The sequence below is a fragment of the Callithrix jacchus genome, chromosome 7 (assembly GCF_049354715.1).
Source record: "Callithrix jacchus isolate 240 chromosome 7, calJac240_pri, whole genome shotgun sequence".
Lineage (NCBI taxonomy): Eukaryota > Metazoa > Chordata > Mammalia > Primates > Cebidae > Callithrix > Callithrix jacchus.
In genome coordinates, this window is record NC_133508.1 from 52,910,733 (window position 1) to 52,929,295 (window position 18,563).

At 45.9% G+C, this 18,563-nt stretch overlaps 1 long non-coding RNA gene across 1 annotated transcript; it reads right to left on the reverse strand.

The window, feature by feature from the left end:
- Nucleotides 1–2,454: 2,454 nt before the first annotated feature.
- LOC144576935 (uncharacterized) lies at nucleotides 2,455–16,148 on the reverse strand. The gene is made up of 3 exons (XR_013519809.1): nucleotides 16,090–16,148; nucleotides 11,516–11,592; nucleotides 2,455–2,591 (listed from the first exon to the last, which is right to left on the reverse strand). It is a non-coding gene; the product is annotated as an uncharacterized LOC144576935 (long non-coding RNA).
- Between the last annotated feature and the right edge of the window lie 2,415 nt (nucleotides 16,149–18,563).

Genomic DNA, 18,563 nt, shown 5'->3' on the forward strand with positions numbered 1-18,563 from the left:
CAACATGGTGAAACCCCCATCTCTAAATAAAAAAAAAACAATTTTTTTTCTCTGGGATTGGTGGCTAACGCCTGTAATCCTAGCACTTCGAGAGGCCAAAACAGGCCGATCACCTGAGGTCAGGAGTTCAAGACCAGCCTGACCAACATGGAGAAACCCAGTCTCTGCTAATAATACAAAAAATTAGCTGGGCATGGTGACGCATACCTGTAATCCCAGGCTCTGAACCCGGGAGGTGGAGGTTGCACTGAGCCAAGATCTTGCCATTGCACTCCAGCCTGGGCAACAAGAGCGAAACTCCATCTAAAAAAAAATTTTTTTTTAATGATGAGGGTCTCACTATATTGTCCATGCTGGTCTTGAAGTCCTCAAGTGATCCTCCCACTTTGGCCTCCTAAAGTGCTGAAATTACAGGTGTGAGCCACTACACCTGGCCTCAATAATTTTAATAGCGTAAAAGAGTCTTGAGATTTAAAAAAGCAAAAACACCTGAGAACTGCTAAGCAGTCAGTTGTTTCATAATATTGTTTGTGAGAAACCTTTGCATCAGTTTCCTGGAGTGTCTGTTAAAATTCAGATTCCTGGACCCCATCCCAAATGACAGAATTAAAATCTATCAGATGTTTTCGGCTGGGTGTGGTGGCTCACGCTTGTAATCCCAGCACTTTGGGAGGCCAAGGGTGGCAGATCACTTGAGGTCAGGAGTTTGAGACCAGCCTGGCCAACATGGTGAAACCCCCATCTCTACTAAAAATACTAAAATTATCTCAACCTGGTGGCAGGCACCTATAGTCCCAGCTACTCAGGAGGCTAAGGCAGGAGAATCACTTGAACCTGAGAGGTGGAAGTTGCAGTGAGCCAAGATTGTGCCACTGTACTCCAGTGGGGCGACAGAGTGAGACTCTGTCTCAAAAAAAAGAAAAATGTTTTTAGCTGGGGTGTGGTTGCTCATGCCTGTAATCCTAGCATTTTGGGAGACCGAGGTGGCAGGATTCCTTGAGACCAGGAGTTTGAGACCAGCCTGGGCAACATAATGAGACTTCATCTCTACAAAAAATCTAAAAAAAATGTTAGCTGGGCATGGTGGTTGGTGCATGCCTGTTGTCCTAGCTACTCAGGAGGCCAAGGTGGGAGGATTGCTTGAGCCCAGGAGGTAGATGCTGTAGTGAGCCATGATCACACCACTGCACTCTATACTGGGCAACAGAGTGAGACTCTGTCTCTAAATAAATAAATTAAAATTAAAATTCATTCATTTCATCACAAGAAATTTCAATTGTACATTTGTTAATAAAAGACAATTTCCACTTTTGTAAGTTCTTGAATTTAACATTTCCTTTAGAATTTTTATTTGAGCTCAGAGCTATCAAGAATTTGAAGAGATTATTCTTTAAAAGTTCTGATTATTGGCTGGGTGCCGTGTGGCTCATGCCTGCAGTCCCAGCACTTTGAGAGGCCGAGGCGGGCGGATCACAAGGTCAGGAGATCGAGACAGACCATCCTGGCTAATGTGGTGAAACCCCATCTCTACTAAAACTGCAAAAATTAGCTGGGGGTGGTGGTGGACACCTGTAATCCCAGCTCTTCGGGAGGCTGAAGCAGGAGAATTACTTGAACCCAGGAGGTGGAAGTTGCAGTGAGTCAAGATTATGCCACTGCACTCCAGCCTGGCGACAGAGCGAGAGTGAGACTCTGTCTCAAAAAAAAAAAAAGTTCTGATTATTATTGCATGTAGCAAGTGTGCAAATATTAAGCACAAAACCTGATATCAAACAGCTACTTCACAGAAAAGCTAAAACTTGGCCAGGTGCAGTGACTCATGACTACAATCCCAGCATTTTGGTATACCAACAAGGGAGGACCTGCTTGAGTCCAGGAGTGCAAGACCAGCCTGGTCAACATAGCAAGACGTGAGACGCCATCTCTTTTTTTTTTTTTTTTTCTGAGACAGTCTTGCTCTGTCACCCAGGCTGGAGCGCAGTGGCACCATCTTGGCTCACTTCAACCTCCATCTCCAGAGTTAAAGTGATTCTCCTGCCTCAGCCACCTGAGTAGCTGGGACTACAGGCACCTCCCACCATGCCTGGCTAATTTTTGTATTTTTAGTAGAGATGGGTTTTCACCATGTTGGCCAGGCTGGTCTCAAACTCCTGAACTCAAGTGATCCACCCGCCTCAGCCACCCAAAGTGCTGGGATTACAGGCATGAGCCACTGCACCTGGCCTACACCCCATCTCTACAAATAAAAAATCAGGTGGACATGGGGCACAAGCCTGTGGTCCCAGCTACTTGGGAGGCTGAAGTGGGAGGGTTGCTTGAGTCCAGGAGGTTAAGTCTGCAGTGAGCTGTGGTCGTACCATTGCACTCCAGCCTGGGCGACAGAGCAAGACTCGGTCTCAAAAAAAAAAAAAGCTAAAATTTGAAAATACTGTATTTGGAGATTTTATATTCACTCAATATTTAATGCTTTATACAAATTGTATCATTTTCTATGTGTGCCATGACAGGAAGAAGGGTAGGAAGTACCCGTCTAGTCAACTATAATTTCCAATATCTGCTTCATCCTCTTGGGTGTCCTCCAAGGGCAGTACCTTGTAAAACACAAGTAATAAATGTTTTGTGAGTGAATGATTGAACAGATCTTCTACAACTGTGAAAAGCAGCTCTGGGGTGAGGAGTATTTCAGTCAACAAAACTGACAGCCTGAGTGTGGGGAAAACACCATGTGCATTTCAGTTGTCTGGATGGATTCCCTTTGGCCTGCTGGCAGGGACTCTGGAGGAGTCAACGCTGAACTTGTCTGTACTTGCAGAAGCTCAGAAATGACCCTGCAGCAACTCTAGCCTCCCAGCCTGCCTGCCTGTGACACTCATTCGCCTTGCTACATCAACATTCATCTTCACCTTTTTTGTCCCCTAGCCCTAAATAAAAACATAGATATTGTTTAGCATGTTCAGAATACTTTCATCTGTTAAAGAAAAAAATTAGCCTGGGTAGGTTGGTTGCTGTGGCTCACACCTGTAATCCCAGCACTTTGGGAGGCCAAGGCAGGCAGATAACCTGAGGTCAGGAGTTCGAGATCAGCCTAACCAACATGGAGAAACCCCTTCTCTACTAAAAATAGAATATTAACCAGGCACGATGGCACATGCCTGTAATCCCAGCTACTTGGGAGGCTGAGGCAGGAGAATTGCTTGAACCTGGGAGGCAGAGGTTTTAGTGAGCCAAGATCGTGCCATTGCATGTCAAAAAAAAAGCTCCATGTCAAAAAAAAAAGAAAAAAATAGCCTGGGCAACATAATGAGACCCTGTCCCCTCCCCCCCCAAATTTTTTTTTATTAGCTGGGCATGGTGGCACATGCCTGTAGTCCAGCCACTCAGGAGGCTAAGGCAGGAGGTTTGCTGGATCCTGGGAGGTGGAGACTGCTGTGAGCTGTTTGCATCACTGCACTGCAGCTTGAACAACATATCGAGACCCTGACCAAAAAAGAAAAAAGTATCTAATGATACTTGTTAAGGCATGTTAAGGAAAACTTTATTCAGGACCCTTGAGATAGGTATAGCGACCACTACAATGGAATCTTGTAGCTGAGGAGAGAGACTGGGCTCTCAGCTCAATACAGTGTGAAAGGAAGAGAAGATCTCGGGACCTCAGACTCACTACGCCAAAGGAAAAAGTTAAGCTTGGGAACTGAGTGTGTAAAAAATTGCTTTTTTTCTTGCTGTTCCTAAACAGGTAGCTGCAAGAGAGAGGCCACATATTTCCCCGGGTGGCCTTCCCCATCCTGACAATGTAAATTAACAGCTTATTTTCACAGGTAAGAGACAAAGATAAGACTGGAGATCATTTCCCCCACCCCTGGCCCCTGCCCCTGCCAAGGAGACAAACGCATACTTCTTCCTCTACTCTATGTTTACTTTACTTAATATAAAGTAGATTTTCTGAATAATTTTATAAATAATTGGCTGTTCCTCTTTCCCCTCCTGCCCACTTTTTCCCCTTTAAATGCTGAAGTTCTCCAAATCCTCCTGGGAAAGAGTGCAGGCCACAGATCCCACTGTAGCTTGTGTCTTTCCCAGACACATCCACAACCTTGGCAAAATAAACTTGAAAATTGATGGAGACCTGTCTCAGACCTTTTGGGTTTACAACAGCATGGCAAGTGGAAATTTATGGCCCAAAAGCTGGGAGGGGTGCTAAAGTTTGGCCAAGCAAAGAATCTTTCTGGCCCAGCACGGTGGCTCACACCCGTAACCTGAGCACTTTTGGAGGCTGAGGCAGGCAGATCACTTGAGGTCAGGAGTCCCAGACCAGCCTGGCCAACATGGTGAAACCCTGTCTCTACCAAAAAGATAAATATCAGCTGGGCTTGGTGGTGTGCGCCTGTAATCCCGACTACTCTGGAGGCTGAGGCAGGAGAATTGCTTGAACCTGGGAGGTGGAGGTTGCAGTGAGCCGAGATCATACCATTGCACTTCAACCTGAGCAACAGACCAAGACTCCATCTCAAAAAAACAAACGGCGGCCAGGCGCAGTGGTGCACGCCTGTAGTCCCAGCTACTCGGGAGGCTGAGGCAGAAGAATTGCTTGAACCCAGAAGGCGGAGGTTGCGGTGAGCCGAGATCGTGCCATTGCACTCCAGCCCGGATAACAACAGCAAAACTCCATCTCAAAAAAAAACACCTGGGCATGGTGGCATGTGCCTATAGTCCCAGTTACTCTGGGGGCTGAGGTGGGAGGATCGCTTGAGCCCAGGAATTCTAGGCTGTAGTGTACTATGCCGATCAGGTGTCCACACTAAGTTCGGCATCAGTATGGTGACCTCCCAGGTGCGGGGAACCACCAGGTTGCCTAAGGGAGGGTGAACTGGCCCACGTCGGAAACAGAGCAGGTCAAAACTACAATGCTGATCAGTAGTGGGATCTCGCCTGTGAATAGCCATTGCACTCCAGCCTGGGCAACATAGTGAGACCCCATCTCTAAAAACAAACAGGCCGGGTGTGGAGGCTCACGCCTATAATCCCAGTACTTTGGGAGGCCAAGGCAGGTGGATCATGAGGTCAAGAGATAGAGACCATCCTGGTCAACATAGTGAAACCCCGTCTCTACTAAAAATACAAAAATTAGCTGGGCATGGTGGCACGTGCCTGTAGTCCCAGCTATTTGGGAGGCTGAGGCAGGAGAATTGCTTGAACCCAGAAGGTGGAGGTTGCGGTGAGCCAAGATTGCGCCATTGCCCTCCAGCCTGGGTAACAAGAGGGAAACTCCGTCTCAAAAAACAAAAACAAAAACAAAAACAAAGAATCTTTGTGACATCAAAACTTGTCAAAATCCCCACTATTCTATTCACTTTACCTATAAAATTATACACTTATTGGCCAGGTGCGGTGGCTAACACCTGTAATCCCAGCACTTTGGGAGACCAAGGTGAGTGGACCCTTTGAGGTCGGAGTTTGAGACCAGCCTGGCCAACATAGTGAAACCCCTTCTTTACTAAAAATACAAAAATTAGCAGGCTGTGGTGGTGCATGCTACGACAGCTACTTGGGAGGAAGAGACAGGAGGACTGCTTGAAACTGGGAGATGGATGTTGTAGTGAGCCAAGATTTTCCCACTGCAATCCAGCTGGATGAGAGTGAGACTCCGTCTAAAAAAAAAAAAAAAAAAGGCCAGGTGCAGTGGCTCAGGCCTGTAATCCCAGCACTTTGAAGGCTGAGGCGGGCAGATCATCTGAGGTCAGGAGTTTAAGACCAACCTGGCCAACATGGTGAAACCCCTTCTTTACTAAAAATACAAAAAATTAGCTGGGTGTGGTGGTGCATGCTACCACAGCTACTTGGGAGGCTGAGGCAGAACTGCTTGAACCTAGGAGATGGATGTTGCAGTGAGCCAAGATCTCACCATTGCATGCCAGCCTGGGCAACAGAGTGAGGCTCTGTCTCAAAAAAAAAAAAAGGCCGGGCACAATGGCTCATGCCTGTAAGAGCACTTTGGGAGGCCAACACAGGCAGATTTCTTGAGGGCAGAAGTTTGAGACCAGCCTGGTCAACATGGTGAAACTCATCTCTACTAAATACATACACACACACACACACACACACACACACACACACACAAATTAGTTGGGCAATCCCAGCTACTCTGGAGGCTAAGACACAAGAATGGCTTGAAGCCCGGAGGCAGCGGTTGCAGTGAGCCGAAATCGTGCCACTGCACTCCAGCCTGGGCAACAGAGTGAAGCTGCATCTCAATAAATAAAGTAAAATAAAATGAGCCTCCTATGAGCAGGAGAAAGGGAGGGAAGAGCATGAATTTATCTCAAAGACCCACCCAGTGAGGCTAAATGTTATGCAGTTTTAGAATCAAGCCAGGAGAGGGCACAGAAAACTGCTTCTTGATCATCTAACAAAGGAAAAAAGAACTCAGGAAATAGAGTTCTCCTTCAATTATTCAGTCAGGTGACACAGTTTATGTCACCTCCCAAATCACCTGGAAAAATATTTAGTCATTCTAATTTCATCCTGAAATCTCAAGTTTTATCACACAATGGTTATCTTAATGTCATCGTTGTACCATTTAATTTTTTATTGAAGAAAATATTCAGGGCCAGCCACGGTGGCTCACACCTGTAATCCCAGCACTTTGTGAGGCCAAGGCGGGCAGATTGCCTGAGGTCAGGCGTTCAAGACCAGCCTGGCCAGCATGGTGAAACTCTGTCTCTACTAAAAATATCAAAAATTAGCCGGGCATGGTGGCAGGTACCTGTAATCCCAGCTACTCAGGAAGTTGAGGCAGAATTGCTTGAACCTGGGCGGTGGAGGTTACAATAAGCCAGGATCGCGCTACTGCACTCCAGTCTGGGCAACAAAGCAAGACTCCGTCTCAAAAGAAAAAAAAGGAAAAAGATAATATTCAGATTTCTTTCAGGCCCCAACCAGTCACCTATGCATTTCTTTTAGATGGCATTTTTCTTGTCCTAAGGAGGTTACCTGCTTCTGAGTAGCCCTTCTTCCTCTGCAAAGTGGGGACTATAACCTTTCCTGATTTTCCAGTGATGATGTTCACCATCAACCTGGTCCTTAGGAGGGAAGGAAGCACTGACAAATACAAGAGCTGATTGTTAATTATGAACTATATGCTCTGGGTACATAGATCTGACTCAAGTTATCAGTCAGAATGAATACTCGGTAATTGATGATTAACAGGACCGTAGCTTCAAACCAAGGTTCTAAAGTGGTACAAAGCTCAAGGATGTGGAAAAATGCTGTTTAGAGAAATCCAAATATAAGCCAATTTGTGCTGGGCGATTAAAACCAGAAAAACATTATTAAACATTTTTGGAAGGTAAGAATTAATGATTGAAGTACAGAGATGGATATCACATACAAATGTGTGATACATTCTATGGTATAAAATCAATGGTTTGATATTCTTTTTTCTTCTTCTTTTAGACTGTGTCTTGCTAGGTCACCCAGGCTGGAGGGCTAGAGTACAATGGCTACTCACAGGTGCAATGATGGCACACCGCAATCTGGAACTCCTGGACTCAAGTGAGCCCCTGCCTCCGCCTCCTGAATAGCTGGAACTACAGGCACACACCAACTTGTTCTCTTTTACTGTGATTTGCCTTTGCAGCCCAATTTCTTTCTGAATTCAGTAGTTGACATGTTTTATCTCATTTGTCCTTCCAATTATCCAATAAAATCATATTTATCATTTGCTTAGATACAGGGTATCATTCTGTCACCCAGGATGGGAGTGCAGTGGCCTGATTATAACTTACTGCAGCCTCAAACTCATGGGCTTAAGCGATTCTCCCACCCCCCACCCCAAGCAGCTGGGACTATAATAGGCAAGTGCCACCATGTCCTACTAATTTAAAAAATTTTTTTTAGAGACAGGGTCTCAAAACTTTGCCCAGGCTGCTTTTAGATCTCCTGGGGGTAGATCCCTCAGGAATAAGCAATGCCTTGTTGAGGGGAAGGGGCTCAAATTCCTGGGCTCAAATGATCCTTCCACCTTGGCCAAATTTTGCCCAGGCTGGTCTCAAACTCCTGGGCTCAAGCAGTCCTCCCACCTTGGCCACCCAAAGTACTAGGAATTTTTTTTCCTGAGACAGGATCTTGCTCTGTTGCCCAGGCCCGAGTGCAGTGGCACAATCACCACTCACTGCAACCTCAATCTCCTGGGCTCAAGTGATTTTCTCACCTTAGCCTCCTCAGTAGCTAGGACCGAGTGCACCACCATACCCAGATAATATTTTAAATTTTTAATAGAGACGAGGGTCTCCCTATGTTGCTCGAGGTGGTCTTGAACTCCTGAATTCAAGCAATTCTTCCACCTTGGCCTCCTGAAGTGCTAGGTTTGTAGGCATGAGCCATTCCACCCAGCTCAATGATCAATCATTTAATTAATCATGCTTATGTAATGAAACCTTCATCAAATCCCAATAGAATAGGGTTCAAAGAGCTTCCAGGTGGTGAACATGTGGAGGTTTGGGGAGGTGGCATTCCTGAAGATGGCATGGAAGCTCCACAGCCCTTCCCATGTTCCTTGCCCTATGCAGCTCTTCCACTGGCTGTTCCTACGTTGTGTTCTTTCACAATAAATGGTAATGTGGATAAACCATTCCAAGTCCTGTGAGCTGTCCTAGCAGATGATCAGACCCGAGGAGGAGGGGATGGTGGGGACTTGTAATTTACAGCAAGTCTGCAAGAAGTACAGGTGACAACCCAGGACTAGCACCTGGTATCTGAAGTGGATCAGTCTTACGGGAATAAGCCGGTAACCTGTGGGACCTGATGCTATTTCCAGGTATTCAGTGTCAGAATTGAGCTAAATTGTAGGACACTGCTAAAGTTTGGATGTTCATTCCCTCCAAATCTCAAGTTGAACTTTTTCCCCCTAATGGCAGGTGTCTGAGTCATGGGGGTAGATCCCTCAGGAATAAACAGTGCCTTGTTGAGGGGAAGAGGGCAGTGAGTTCTCACTCTGTTCCTTTCCACAAGAGCTGGTTGTTAAAAATAACTTGGCACCTCCGCTGTCTCTTGCTACCTGATCTCTGCTCACAACACATTGGCTCAATTCTGCCTTTTGCCATGAGTGGAAGCAGCCTGAAGCTCTCACCAGAGTCCCAATCTTCCAGGCAGCACAAATGCCAGCCAAATTAACTTCACTTTTATTGTTGTTTTTTGGAGATGGAGTTTCACTCTGTCCCCAGGTTGGAGTGCAGTGGCACAATCTCCGTTCCACTGCAACCTCCACCTCCCGGGTTCAAGTGATTCTCCTGACTCAGCCTCCCAAGTAGCTGGAATTACAGGTGCCCGCCGGCACACCCAGCTAATTTTTTTGTATTTTTAGTAGAGACGTGGTTTCACCATGTTGGCCAGGCTGGCCTTGAACTCCTGACGTCAGGTGATCCACCTGCCTTGGCCTCCCAAAGTGCTAGGATCACAGGCATGAGCCACCTTGCCCAGCCCTTAACTGGATTTCCCCTGTACAAATTGGTTGGCAATGTCCTTTTTTCACCTTAAAATGCCTAGAAATCTTTCAGATAAGCTTTTTAAAAAACCTTTTTTTAGGTATAATTTACATACCACAAAATTCACCCGTATTTTAGGTGTACAGTTTGATGATTTTTAGTAACCTTGTGCAACCATCAGAACTCAGTTTTAGAACATTTCTGTCACCCCCAAAAGTTCCCTCATGTCTATAAAAAAGCTTCTTAAAGGGTGCATTTTTGGGGATAATTACAATCATGAGTAACAAGTCCCAGAAATGTCCATTTTGCCTGGCTTCCTTTTGCTGCTGGCAGGCAAAAAGAAAATTGCAAAAGCCCATCAACAAATGAAAGAAAACACCATAAGCTGATCAACAGCTGTTTGCTCAAAATAGTTTATTCATGCTCTCCAGCATTCAGTGAATGTCAAGCCAAGTGCCAGGCATTGGTTAAGTCTGTCAGGGATATCAAGGCAGGATAACAGCTGTCTTCCCCTGGAAGTAACTGGATGTGAGTTCAATAGTATACAACCTCACTTAAAACAGTTTCCATATTCAATGGTTTGGGGTGGTAAAAGTGTACCAGGTGGGTGTGGTATTTGGACTTCCACTTCCAGAAGTGAAGATAAACAGCGACTGGATTTACTTTCCCATGTAAATAACCAAAATCTAGACCCCAAAAAATGTAAGAAATAGTTTTCAAGACACTAGATATCAGGCCACAAAGGACAGTAATCCCTGAAAAAAGGACAACAAATGAGGTGAGCCCTATTATTGCTCCAACTTACTGCCTTGAGAGTTTCCAGGCTCTAGTGCAGGAAGGGCAAAGTAAGGAAGGGCCTGGTGAAATCCCTGAGCTGAGGAGACAGAGCTGAGTCCAGGTAGACCAAGGCAGCCAGATTGAAAGGACAGAATACCAGAGGAAGGGAGCTATTCAGACAGTACCCCAGAGATCTGTCAAGGGTCTCCCTCTAGCATTTAGCAGAGTACTGCTGAGGATACAAGTGTAAGAAAACTACACAAGGCTGAAGAAGGAACCACATAAAAGGATTACAGCAGCAGTTCCTAACCTTTTTGGAGTTTCAGAATGAAACTCTTCCACCTCAGTTCATCAGACATTTGTTCGATGCTCATAAGGCGTGGGCAACCTATCAGATCCTTCACGTGCAGAGTTCACAACAGGGTTTGTGCTCCTATGAGAACTGAATGCTGCAGCTGATCTGACAGGAGACACAGCCCAGGCAGTAATGCTCGCTCACCTGCCACTCACCTCCTGCTGTGCGGCCCAGTTCCTATCAGGCCACCAGCTGGTACTAGTCCAAGGCCTGGAGACTGAGGACCACTGGATTAGAGGGAATAGTGCCTGCTCCTATGATCCCGATTAGAAAAACTCATAATTTATGGGGATTGGCAAGAGTACTTATGAAGGTCTTGCCTCAGGGGAATAATTAGCCTTAGAGTTGGCATTGCTCTGGTCCTGCCTAATAAATATATATAGATTTTTTTTTTTTTTTTGAGACAGAGTCTTGCTCTGTTGCCCAGGCTAAAGTGCAGTGGCATGATCCCAGCTCATTGCAACCTCCACCTCCTGGGTTCAAGTGATTCTCCTGCCTCAGCATCCTGAGTAGCTAGGGTTACAGATGCCTGCCACCATGCCCAGATAATTTTTGTATTTTTAGTAGACATGGGGTTTCATTATGTGATGGTCTCAAACTCCTGACCTCAGTTGATCTGCCCACCTCAGCCTCCCAATGTGTTGGGATTACAGGTGTCAGCCCTGCACCCCACCTTTCCTAACAAATCTTAAAAGCAAGACCCAAAAGGATCAAACTTTTTTCGTAACTTAACTGTACCCCACAACAATGCTCAAGGGGATTTATAGCAATATAAAAATAACTAGCACCAAACAAGTTAAATTCATAATATCTGGCATATAATCAAAAATTACCTGGCATGTAGAGAGATGAGAAAATATGACCCATGATGAGGGGCAAATCAGTCATTAATAAAACTCACCCAGAAGTGACACCGATGTTGGAATTAGTGTCAAAGACATTAAAACAGTTGCCATGACTAGATTCCACAGGTTCAAACTGTTAGAGAGATACATGGGAGATGCAAAAAATATAATTAAACTTCTAGAGATGAAAACTATAATGTCTGAAATGAAAATCAACAAGGATAGAATTAATTGTATATTAAACACTGCTAAAAATTAGTAAACTTGAAGAAACAGCAAGAGGAGCTATCAAAAATTAATAAATGGCTGGGCATGGTAGCTCATGCCTGCAATCCCAGAACTTTGGGAGGCCAAAGCGAGTGGATCATCTTAGGTCAGGAGTTTGAAACCAGCCTGGTCAACATGGTGAAACCCCATCTCTACTAGAGATATAAAAATTAGCCAGGTGTAGTGGGGCATGCCCATAAGCCCAGTCACTCAGGAGGGCTGAGGCAAGAGAATCCTTTGAATCCGGGGGACAAAGTTTGCAGTAAGCCAAAATTTCACCACTGCATTCCACCCTGGGCAAAAGAGCAGGACTTTGTCTCAAAAAAAAAAAGAAAATCTCAATACCGTATCTGAGTCAAAAGATCCTATTTGAGACCTTCAAATCTTGTCTTTGCTTTTTTTCTTTGAGATGGAGTCTTACTCTGTCACCTAGCTCACTGCAACCTCCACCTCCTGGGTTCAAGAGATCGTCCTGCCTCAGGTTCCTGAGGAGCTGGGATTATAGGCACGCACCACCACATCCAGTTGATTTTTGTATTTTTCATAGAGACAGGATTTCACCATGTTGGTCAGGCTGGTCTCAAACTCCTTCAAGTGATCTGCCCACCTCAGCCTCCCAAAGTGCTCAGACAACAGGCGTGAGCTACCTTGCCAAGCCATTAAAATGTTTCCTAATGGTAATAAAATACTTTACATAAGCTTTTACATAAATGAAATGCTGTCAATTCTGTTAATCACTGTGCTGCATTCCTGGATGTCTAATTTTTCTTAAGCAATCTGAAATTTCTTCTCTTATAAATAGAGCAAATATTGGCTAGTCTTCACTGCTTAGTCTTTGTATTCAGGATGGTAGGGGTGACCTCTGGCCGTTGCAGTGGCTCACATCTGTAATCCCAGCACTTTGGGAGGCCAAGGTGAGCAGACTGATTGAGCCCAGGAGTTCAAGACCAGTCTGGGCAACACAGTAAAACCCTGTCTCTACAAAAAATACAAAAATTAGCTTGGCATGGTGCGTTCGCCTACAGTCCTAGCTACTCAGGAGGCTGAGGTGGGAGGATCACTTGAGCTTAGGAGTTCAAGGCTGCAGTGAGCTGTGATCATGCCACTGCATAACAAAAATAAAAGAACAGTAGGGGTGAACTCATCCGATGAAGCTTTTTGAAGAACGGCTAGACATACTTGGCCAGTCAGCATGAGTCAACTACAGATGTATGGGTCCTCTAAGTATGAACTCCAATGTCAGGGAGAATTTCACCTATTTGAATAAAACCTTTCTTGCTGTCACCCTGGGGTGGAGTGCATGGCACGATCATGGCTTACTGCAGCCTTGACATCCTGGGATCAAGTGACTCTCCTGCCTGAGCCCCCTGAGAAACTGGGAGTACAGGAGCATGTCACCATGCCCTGCTAATTCTTTTGTTAATTCTTTTTTTATTATTATTATTTATTAAGGAACCATAACTGATTTAATGATCTTTTGCTAATTCTTTACAGTCTCTGTAGAGATTAAGTCTCACTATATTTCCCAGACTAGTCTTGAATTCCTGGGCTCAAGTGAGCCTCCTACCTCAACCTCCCAAAGTGCTAGGATTACAGGCTGGTTAAAGACTTTTTTTTTTTTTTTGAAACAAAGTCTCACTCTTGTCCCCCAGGCTGGAGTGCAGTGCTGCAATCTCAGCTCACTGCAACCTCTGCATCCCAGGTTCAAGTGATTCTCCTGTCTCAGCCTCCTGAGTAGCTGGGATTACAGGCGCCTGCCACCATGCCTGGCTAATTTTTGTATTTTTCGTAGAGACAGGTTTCACTATGTTGGCCAGGCTGGTCTCAAACTCCTGACCTCAAGTGATCCGCCAAGCCTCAGCCTCCCAAAGTGCTGGGATTACAGGTGCAAGTTACTGCACCTGGCCAGCTTGATACTTTTAAAACCATTATTTCTAATGTTGTGAATTAGCAGATTGTCAAATAATAAAATCAGCAAAATGAATCCTCTATAAAAATTCTATCTAGGTAACGCTATTTGTCATTTCCACCCTATGACTTTCTCTTCATATGTAACTGAAATTTCATAAATGTGAAGAATTTGGCCATAAGAATCAGATTTGGAAAGGAGGCAACTGTGCTGTTAACCGTGTCACTTAGGGCTACTGCTATTTGAGGCATGCATCAGACTAGCAGAATCATCTACACCTGGAAGCTTGTCAGAACTGCAGAAATTCTCAGGACCTGTTCCAGACCTAATGAATCTAAATATGCTGTTTAACAAGATCCCTAAGTGGTTACTACACACACTCATGTTTGAGAAGCACTCTCTCCATGCAATACATTGAGCACAGTCAAGTTACATAATCTTGAGTCCACAACAGACTGCATATAAGACAGTGGTCCCATCAGATTACAATACTGTATTTTTATTGTACCTTTTCTATGTTTAGATACAAAAATACTAACCATTGTGTTACAATTGCCTACAGTAGCCAGGTGCAGTGGCTCACACCTATAATCCTAACACTTTCGTGTGCAGTGGCTCACACTTATATTCCTAGCACTTTGGGAGACCAAGGTGGGCAGAGCGCCTGAGGTTAGGAGTTCCAGACCAGCCTGGCCAACATGGTGAAACCCCATCTCTACTAAAAATACAAAAAAAATTAGCTCTTGTCACCCAGGTTCGGTTGCAGGGCTTGGTGGCACGTGCCTGTAATCCCAGCTACGAGAATCACTTGAACCCGGAAGGCGGAGGTTGCAGTGAACCGAGACCATGCCACTGCACTCCAGCCTTGGCAACAAGAGCGAGACTTCGTCTCAAACAAACAAACAAAAACAACTGCAGTATTTAGTACAGTAACATGCTGTAGAGATTTGTAGCCTAGGAGCAATAGGCTATACCATCTAGGTTTGCATAAGTACACTCTATGGGCAGGGCTTAGTGGCTCATGCCTGTAATTCCAGCACTTCAGGAGGCCAAGGCAGGAAAACTGATTGAGCCCAGGAGTTGGAGACCAGACTGGGCAACAGAGGGAGAAACCCTGTCTATACAGAAAAATTTTAAATTAGCCGGTGTGGTCTGGGCATAGTAGCTCACACCTGTGATCCCAGCACTTCAGGAGGCTGAGGCAGGCAGAGCAGACTGCTTGAGACCAGGAGTTCAAGATCAGCCTAAGCAACACAGCAAGGCCCTTTCTCTATAAAAAGAAAATTAAAATATACAAAAAATATATAATTTAATTTTTTAAAAATTAGCCTGGCATGGTGATGCATGCCTGTAAATCTCAGCTACTCAGGAGGCCGAGGCAGAAGGATCACAGCAGGTCGAGGCTGCAGTGAGCTGTGATGGCATCACTGTACTGCAGCCTGGGTGACACAGCAAGGCCCTGTCTCAAAAAAAAACAGAAAGTACGCTCTATGATATTCCAATGAACAATGGAGTCACCTAAGATGCATTTCTCATATCTCTGTTAAACATCGCATGACTGTCATTTCTCCGGTGAAGTTTCCTCATGTCTGAAAACAAAGGGCACTGAAACCTGTTTGTTCACTTTAGTTCACAGACTGATGATTAGAAAAGTAAGTAAAGGCCGGGCGTGGTGGCTCACGACTGTAATCCGAGCACTAAGGCGGGCGGATAACCTGAGGTCGGGAGTTCATGACCAGCCTGATCAACATGGTGAAACCCTGTCTTTAAAAAAAATAAAAATAAAAATAAAAAAATTTTTTAAATGTAAATAAAATCCAATCCAAATATAAATTAAATACACGTGAAATACCAAACCCTCTAACAAACAGTGAGCTACATACAAGTCCCAGGCACTCCACAACCATTTCTAGACTGAAAATCCTGAAGAGCAGTAAGATTGCCACTGTTACTAGATATCCCAAAGACAGGATTGGTTTTTTTTTGTTTTGTTTTGTTTTCTTGTTGTTGTTTTGAGACGGGGTCTCACTCTGTGGCCCAGGCTGGAGTGCAATGGTGCGATCTCGGCTTACTGCAACCTCTGCCTCCTGGGTTGAAGTTACTCTGCCGCCTCAGCCTCCCGAGTAGCTGGGATTACAGGCACCTGCCATCATGCCCGGCTAATTTTTGTATTTTCGTAGAGATGAGGTTTCACCACGTTGAACGGGCTGGTCTTGACCTCTTGACCTCAGGTGATCCGACAGCCTCAGCCTCCCAAAATGCTAGGATTAGAGGCGCGAGCCACTGAGTCCCACCGACGGGATATCTTTTTTTTTTTTTTTTTAATGCAAAATACATTAACCCCCCCCCCCGCACCCAAAATAATATTTAAGTCTTTTCATTCACGGGAATATATATTATATATATACACACACATATACATACACGTATATACATTTAATCGAAACACATTACCTTTCACTCAACAACTATTCAAGACAGTAACCATTTGGGGCAAGCATTCCTCCTCGGTGGCCAAAGCAATAAAACCTGAAGTAAGCCACTAGGTCTGCAGGAAGCTCCATGCCTGTGAGTACCACCAGGCAGGCACTAGTTTCCCTGCCCACCACTGCCTCAGCCACACCCCTGTGTCAGCGACACAGGGTCGACCCGGGTTCTCCTGAGCTGAGCAAGCCAAGGCAGGGCGTCCGTGAGTGGACCGGGCCTAGCCAGCCGCAGGGTCAGCCCCCGAAGCAGCAGGGGCCGCTTGACCGCGGATGCCAGGACGCCCTCGTGCAAGCCTTGAAGGGGGCTGCCACTCCGGACATTCGCCAGAGCGCAAGCGGCAGCCAGGAGAAGCCCTCGCAGGCGCTGGAGGTGATCCAAGCCGGCCGCACCTCGCAGAGTTATCTAAGTAGGATGAACTACAACCGCCATAATCGGGCTGGGGTCGCCTAGCAACCAGGAGCCAAGTGCGCGGGCGCTAGGCATTGGCCTGAGCGTGTCACGTGAGCAAGCGCTGCTGCCCATTGGGAGATTACGTCGCAGGCACGTGACGCTGCCCAAGCGCGTTTCCTCAAAGGTCTCTGAGAAGGTAGCTGCGGCGCTGGGCGCGGAAGAGAGGCTTTCCAGAGGCCTTTGCCCTAGCCTAGTGCAAAGTCCTGGCTTTGGCTGGTGCGACCAAAGAGAGGAAACCGGCGCTTGAGGCCTGTCGGGGCTGGCTTTGGTGAAGCAGTGAAACGGTGCAGAATTGTGCCTGTGAAGCTGGTTCAGTCGTGCAAGAGCATTTCTTCAGAAGACAAGTTTTTAGTTACCTCAACACCTGCAAATACTAGGCTGGCCAGAAATTTCCTGACAAATAATGGGTGAAGACCAAGTGCTCGGTCGCTCGTGCCTGTAATCCCAGCACTATGGGAGGCTGAGGCGGGTGGATCACTTGAGGTCAGGAGTGCGAGACCAGCACGGCAAACATGGCGAAACCCTGTCTTTACTAAAAGTACAAAAATTAGCTGGGCGTGGTGGCGCGCGCCTGTAATCCCAACTACTCGGGAGGCTGAGGCGGCAGAATCACTTGAACCTTGGCGGCAGAGGTTGCAGTAAGCCGAGTACGCCACTGCACTTTATCCTGGGCGACAGAACAAGACTCCATCTTTGAATAAATAAATAAATATGAAAATTATTGCTATGGAGTTGGACAGACTATTCAGTGCTGACTAGAAGAGAGACTTCATGGGGGCAGGAGTTTACTGGGCTCCAGAGAGGCCTCCCGCTGACATAATTACCAGAAAAGTAGAAATTCTAGGCCGGGCGCGGTGGCTCACGCCTATAATCCCAGCACTTTGGGAGGCCGAGGCGGGTGGATCACGAGGTCAAGAGATTGAGACCATCCTGGTCAACATGGTGAAACCCTGTCTCTACTAAAAATACAAAAAAATTAGCTGGGAATGGTGGTGCGCCCCTGTAGTCCCAGCTACTCGGGAGGCTGAGGCAGGAGAATCGCTTGAACCCAGGAGGCGGAGGTTGCGGTGAGCCGAGATCGCGCCATTGCACTCCAGACTGGGTAACAGGAGCAAAACTCCGTCTCAAAAAACAGAAAGAAAAGTAGAAATTCCATTGTGCCTTTTAGAGAACTACATTCAGGTTTATAATCCAGCCTCTCATGAGCGAAGGGGCAGAACCTCTTTATTCACGTGTCACTTCATGAAAACTACGGTCTAATACGCAGACCAGGATGAGTGGGGACTCCGCCACAGGCCCGGGAGGCCTATGAAAACTTTTATAATGTGAAAGGGAGGTAGACAAAAAGAGTCAAACTCTAAAATATTCGAAGAGATTTAATTTTGAACCAAATGCAAGTGACCATGTCTTGTGATACAGCCCCAAGAGATCCTGAGAACGTGCCCAAGGTGTTTGGGCTATAGCTTGGTTTTATACATTTTAGGGAGACATAAGACATCAATTAGTACATGGAAGATGTGCATTGGTTTGGACTTCCCAGGTCCCAGGTGAATTCACAGATGTTTCTGCTTGGCAATTGGTTGACAGTTTATCTAAAGCCCTGGAATCCATATAAGAGAGTTGTCTGGGTTAGGATAAGGGATTGTAGAGACCAAGGATATTATGTACATGAATCCTCCAGGTAGCAGGCTTTGGAGAGAATAGATTGCAAATGTTTCTTATCCGATTACAGACAGCTTTGCTGGGCCATTTAAAAATATGTCAAAACACCGGGCCGGGCACAGTGGCACACGCCTGTAATCCCAGCACTTTGGGAGGCCGAGGCGGGTGGATCACGAGGTCAAGAGATCGAGACCATCATGGTCAACATGGTGAAACCCTGTCTCTACTAAAAATAAAAAAAATTTAAAAAAAAAAAAAATAGCTGGGCATGGTGGCGCGTGCCTGTAATCCCAGCTACTCAGGAGGCTGAGGCAGGAGAATTGCCTGAA